The following is a 6,088-nucleotide window of genomic DNA, read 5'->3' as shown; positions in this document are numbered from 1 at the left end:
CCAAATCAATATTTAAAAAAAAAATAATTAAAAAGTTCTGTTACATTAAAGTCTCCTTTGAGGCCACTACACAACTTAGCTATGCAAAGCTCATTGATTATAAAAGCTGATGTAAAATGTGAGGTTTACATTGCATTATTAGCAAGCACATACGCTCATTTCCTGAGAAAACACAGCAATTTCTGCTCCTCTAAGTGACTGCTCTGACCTAAGTACTGGGCTTAATGACCAAAGGAATAAAAAAGTTATCAACTGAGATCAAACTAGTGGGTTGATTGACCCAAGATTTTGCTATCCACATAGGACTTGTCATATGGAATATCCAGCTCCCAGATAAATTTTGGGCAAGATTTTCTGTTTAATATAACTGTGGATGTGTTCAGTATCTATATAAATATCAAATTATTTTTCAAGTCCTATCAGCATTCAGAAAGTGAATTTTACACATTAATCTTGTGTGATTTTTTAAATATTATTTTAACATTCTTAAAAAAAAAACCAACCTTTTTTTTTTTTTAACACTGACTACTTCAATTTACTGCTGCCGGCAGGAGTTTCAGTAGGAGAGTGCAACTTACTTTCCAGTGCTTTTACTCTACATATTGGTATCATGCTATGGCCTATCTGGCAACTTACCAAACACTTCCTTTATATCCATCAGTTCTCACACAGAAGTCTGCAAATTTTACTATTTTGTTAAGAATTTCTTTTTCCACAACATTTTAAAAGATATCAACTTGCACATCATCATCCCACAACACCCAGTACCAACTTTTTGCACTAGGAAAAGTTACCATTTATTTCCAGAGGTCATTAGCCGATTCTTAAGTATTTCTTATGCAGGATAAGGCCTCACTTGACACTCTTTTATTTTCCTGCCAGACTATTTCAGTAATTTTTTAAATGTCTATATCACATGTTTTGTTTTATCTAATGCTGGTTGTCAGCCCCTATATGTGTCATAATATTATTTTCCATATTTGCTAATTCTTTTGAGAGGGAAGTAAAGCTCAGTGTAATTTTCGATAATTTCAAGCCCTTTTCAAACTATCTAATGGCATTTATTCTAAGGTAATTCCCTTAAAAAATGTGCATTTTTTGCTGGAAAATGAGTTAGTTCATTCTTAAATACCTTTGAAATTCCTTGACTGGTATTACCTCATTTATGGAATTATATGCATTTCTTTTCTTACCTTCCTATCACCATTTCCTGCTTTTTCAACACCTCAGCTTCCAGCACTGCTTTGTTGCATGGCACAAATAAATTTCCTGTATAAATTTCTACATTTCCTATAACACATCAGTTTGCAGTGGTTTTACCCTCTTCAGAGGAGTCCTCATCGTGCTGCCACTGAAGTTAACACAAAAAGCTCTGTAGGTTTCAATATCACAGAATCTAGTCCTTGTTCTTTTTACTTTCTAGTGGCTGAATACAGTCCTCTAATTAACATGGACAAAGAATGTACATCTGCATTCTTCTACTCTATTTATGTCTCTTGTTTCCAAGTCTTTGAGCATTTACTTTTATTCTGCCTCTACTTCTCAATTTTAACATGCTATACTATTTGGCTTTTTGAAGACCTTTTGTATGGACTTTTCCTCAGCTTAGTTTCATCTTGACTAGCTCTTTCCACATTCACATTTGAACAAATAGGTGTATTTTGTTGCCTTCTGTAGCCTTTTCTCATTTTTATATATATATGATATGCATAGTTCTTTTAAGTCTGATATACTTTAAAGGGTAAGTTTTAATGAAAAAGAAATTTCCGTGCAATGGGAAATGTTTTAGAAAACATTGATAAGATTTAACATGTACATAGTCCCTGTATGTGGTACACAGATTCTAATTTCTTTTTATTATCTTTCTCATTTCTGAGGCATTCAGAAACACTACCACTTACATGTTGCAGTGCTGGGATTTGGTATGATTTCTCCACCAAAGATAATGAATTTCAATATGCTTCCTGTTGTTTAGTGTATCAGTTACAGTTATTTCTTCAGCTAACTCCTTTGTTAGTTAGGAGTAAAGAACAGCTTTTCCACTCAGGTGCTCTAAAAACAATTTTCAGCTTATCAAACATATATAACATTATATAAACCATGGAGTGCTCTAGAAATTGTCCAATACATGAACAGTATTTGGAATTACTGTTTTATTAGACTTAACGATCTCTGATCTCTTTCAGTAGTATGTACTCCATATTTGTCTGATGGCAAATACCGAACTTTCAAGTACATTTCTATTGTGACTTTCTATTACGTGTACAACTTCTCCCATTGGATTACTTAAGTATACCATTGTTGTCTAAGCAAAGATTTCAAAACTAAGAAAAAAGCTCAGAAACCCCTATGTTTCAGCTTCTCTATGGACCTTTACCCAATTTGCACAGACTAAATTTTGCTTGTTCCACGTTATGAATGCTATCATTCCACACCAATTAATGTGTACATTCAGCTCTAGGTCGAGGCAAATATAGAAGCTTGATTATTCTGAGCAATTTAAATGTATTTATTAAAGTAATGTCCCAAAGGAGATTAGTTACATGCATAAAACAAACGTACGTATCTTTCTACTGAAGTTAATATAATTTTTCCATTTAGTTTCAGTTTAGGTTCATGTTACCTGAGTTGTTCTAGTTCAGTTCTGGTTCAGGCTCAGCAAAACTCAAATCTGATTGAAGTTCAAAGTCAAGTTTGGGTTTGGTTAACTTCACCAGTAGTATTACATCCAAGATGAATTCAAGTAAAGTATGTAGTCTAGTGCTTTGTGATAAATTCAGGAAAAAACAGAATATATTTATTTAATCTTATTCTCATAGCTGAATGCAGCACTGCATGAACTAATAACAACAATTATATAAATGAATAAAGAGCTGTCATATCAAAGTAGCTACTGCATTTATAAATTAATTCAGATCTCCCAAATAAAACTATGTTAAAGAAAACCAACACCCCCAAAATAATAAAAGGTAAAAATAAAAAATAAAAAAAAGGGAGGAAAAAAAAAAAGAAAAAAGGGAGAATAAAAGAACTACTTTAAGGGAGAGAAATATTCAGTATGATTTTGTCACTAAAAATGCATATACAAAGAAAGCACCTGAGGACTGCAGAATAACCCTACTGTAATCACCTAACCCGTGATTCCTTAACTCAGGAATCTAACTAGCACCTCCAAGTTCCTAAAAGCTGAAGAAAACAACAAAAATACCTTTCAAATTCTGCTACACGGTACAGCAGTGATCCACATGCACATAATCTGTTGGTAATATCTTATTCTCCATCACAAACCACTGCTGCCTGAATTGCCTTGTAGCGATCCAAGCTGTTCCCATGTGTCTGGGCCTGCCCTCAGAGGTGGTATAAGCCCTGTTCTTTGCCCCTAGTGCCGCAGGCAGTGGCTGCCAGTCCAGGCGTGGTGACAGATGAGCTGCCTTCCCACCTCCAGTCTACAGGCACCAATATTCCCCTGAGATGCCCCTTAACCCTCTTTTCCCTTTTCATTCCTTCTGCATTTCCAGCCTGGAGCATGGCTGGGGCAAACCAAACACAGTTGCAACTTCCTGAAGGACCTCCCAAACACTGGCCAAATGAAGCCTAAAAGCTTTCAGTCTCTCCATTTGTCCATATTTGGAGTGGATTTTTCAAGTGGACAGAAGCAGCATGCTCCTGACAATGAGAGGACTCGGTGCCAAAATTCAAGACTTTGCTCTGAAGCTTGAACTGTTTAACTTCTTTTGCTGAAATCTTCCAAAATAATTCAGCATGAGGTGGATACTCAGTAAAGAAGATTTGTAACTTGGATCGATCTAAAGAAATCAGTTCATATGAATGGTTCTAGTTAGGCCTACAACTAGTAATAGGACAGAAACAAATAATACAAGAGATGGTCACTAGGTGATTCATGATCTTCCCCTCAAAGAGTTGGATTTTACTCTGGTAAACTTTTTTTATCTTGTGATAAAAGTGGTCAAAAGGGGAAGGGATGATCACAAGAAAGGAACAATAAAAACTGGTGTCAGATTTTGTCAAGCTGAATTGAAAAGATGAGGTTGGTGTTTGGCTTGGGCATCTCTTAATCTCTGTAACTAGTATCAGCTTGGTCCAGGCATTTAGAAGCACTGCTGGCCACATCTGCAAATCTCATTGTTTTGGCCAACAGCCTCACTAGTCCACCAGAACATACCTCACATCGGAGGTCATGGTCATGAAGGAAATAACCAATGCTGGCAAAGAAGAAATGCACTAAGAGTATTAAACTATCAATAGAGAGACTGTATTTGGATTGCGCAGTTCTTGGGAGCCAGGGGGCTCCACAGCAGTTTGTTTGTGATGATTTGTGTTGCTAGGCAGATGGGCAGCTACAGCTTGTACCAATAGGAGTTTTTTCTGGACATGAGACTTCAGTTCCTAGAAATGAGTAACTGAAGTACCTTTAAAAAGAATGATAAACAATTGATTGTGAAAATTATGGCTCTCTGAAGGCAACTATACTGCCTAGGCTAATAGTTTTCTATTTCTAGTTCTCCTTTGTCGGGGTAAAAAATAAAAATAAAAAAAAAATTCCTCTTTACCTGCCTTACAGTGACTAATAACAGTAACTAGCTATATGAGGCATGCTACTGTCATTCAGTAATCAAAGTTAAGTGCTCCTTTCTCTTTACACTGACCACTTTCATTCTCTCTTCTCTGAAACTAACACTCAGCAGAATGTGGAATGACTCGCATCTCTCACTTCTTTCCGCGAAACAAAAGATGCTCCTAATTATGAGAGTATGCACTGTTTTTTGCCAAGCTTTCTGTAAGCACTCAGGCAGGAAGGGGGCACAGTGATGAGGTGGTCTTCAGTACTGAAGTGTGTGTAGGCGTGAGGAGGAATAGGACAGAACCACCTTCTTGGCTTCATGTAGCTGAGAGGACGAATGCAGACTTCAGACTGCTTCATGCAAGCTGTGAGCGCTTCCCTCCTGTTGCTTCATGCCCCTCCATGCTCAGGAATGGTCTCTCTGCACACTGTTGCTAGTGTGGTACTCCCACTACTGACAGGGGCTGCGGGTTTGTTTTTTTCAACTATGTGAAGCTTAAGAAAATGTATCTTTAGATTGCTACTTCTAAATACCAATCTTTAAAAAGCACAGTTATTTATAAAGAACAGAGAACTTTAGAGTCTTGAAAGGCTTTTTCATTCTCCAATTTCTTCTAGGCGCATTTGCATTACCTGCTTTCATGGAGAACAGCGATAAACATGCCAGGAGACTCGTCTTCAAGCTCCAGTCAAGAGAGACAGCTCCAGCAATCAGGCTTCAAAAATCCCTAATGCCACCAATGAACAGTTCCATTAGTGCCTATCCTGGGCCATTTCTTTAGACTTCTTGGAAGACAGCATTCCAGAAATCTGTCTTGACCCTTCAGCAGTACACTTTATATACATTTGTTAGAGCCAGCTTACAATAACTGCACTGTCCACTTCCACTTTTTCTTTGTTCAGGCTTTCAGTGGCTTCATTATTTTGATTGCTACTACTCAAACCCCAGAAATATATCAGAATTCCCTGCTCCTCCACCAAGCTATAGTTTAAGAGTGAATTAGCAAACTCCCACCTTTTAAAATAAGGTAAGGATGGTGGTGTTAGACTCTGAAACTTGCTTGTGCTTCTAACATCCCAATGAAATGGCTGCACTCACTTTTCAACACAGTAAGAATGATGACTTTAGAATAGCATTAAAATTCATGCTTTATAGATTTCCTTTAGGACTTGAGATATTGCTGATGGTGGTCTCACTGAAACCATAGGAATTACATACCCATGGTCCACATCTGTAAGAGATTGAAGCATTTCTCTCAGTACTAAAACCTGACCACACACATTAGCTGTTCACCTGCAACATTTTCCAGACCAATTTCTTTGCTTCTGTTTTTTAAGACACATTTTCTCACTGTGTATTTTACTATAAGGCACTGCCTTCTTAAATGTATCCAACAACTTGCAGACAACTTGGAGGAGAGGCTGGAACATATTTTGAAACTCAATGTGCCGAATCGTATGTGTAATTGTAACAGGGACAAATTCAGTCCTCGTATGCACAGGTTC

The sequence above is a fragment of the Strigops habroptila genome, chromosome 2 (assembly GCF_004027225.2).
Source record: "Strigops habroptila isolate Jane chromosome 2, bStrHab1.2.pri, whole genome shotgun sequence".
In the NCBI taxonomy this organism is placed as follows: Eukaryota; Metazoa; Chordata; class Aves; order Psittaciformes; family Psittacidae; genus Strigops; species Strigops habroptila.
This window is presented reverse-complemented; position numbering follows the sequence as displayed.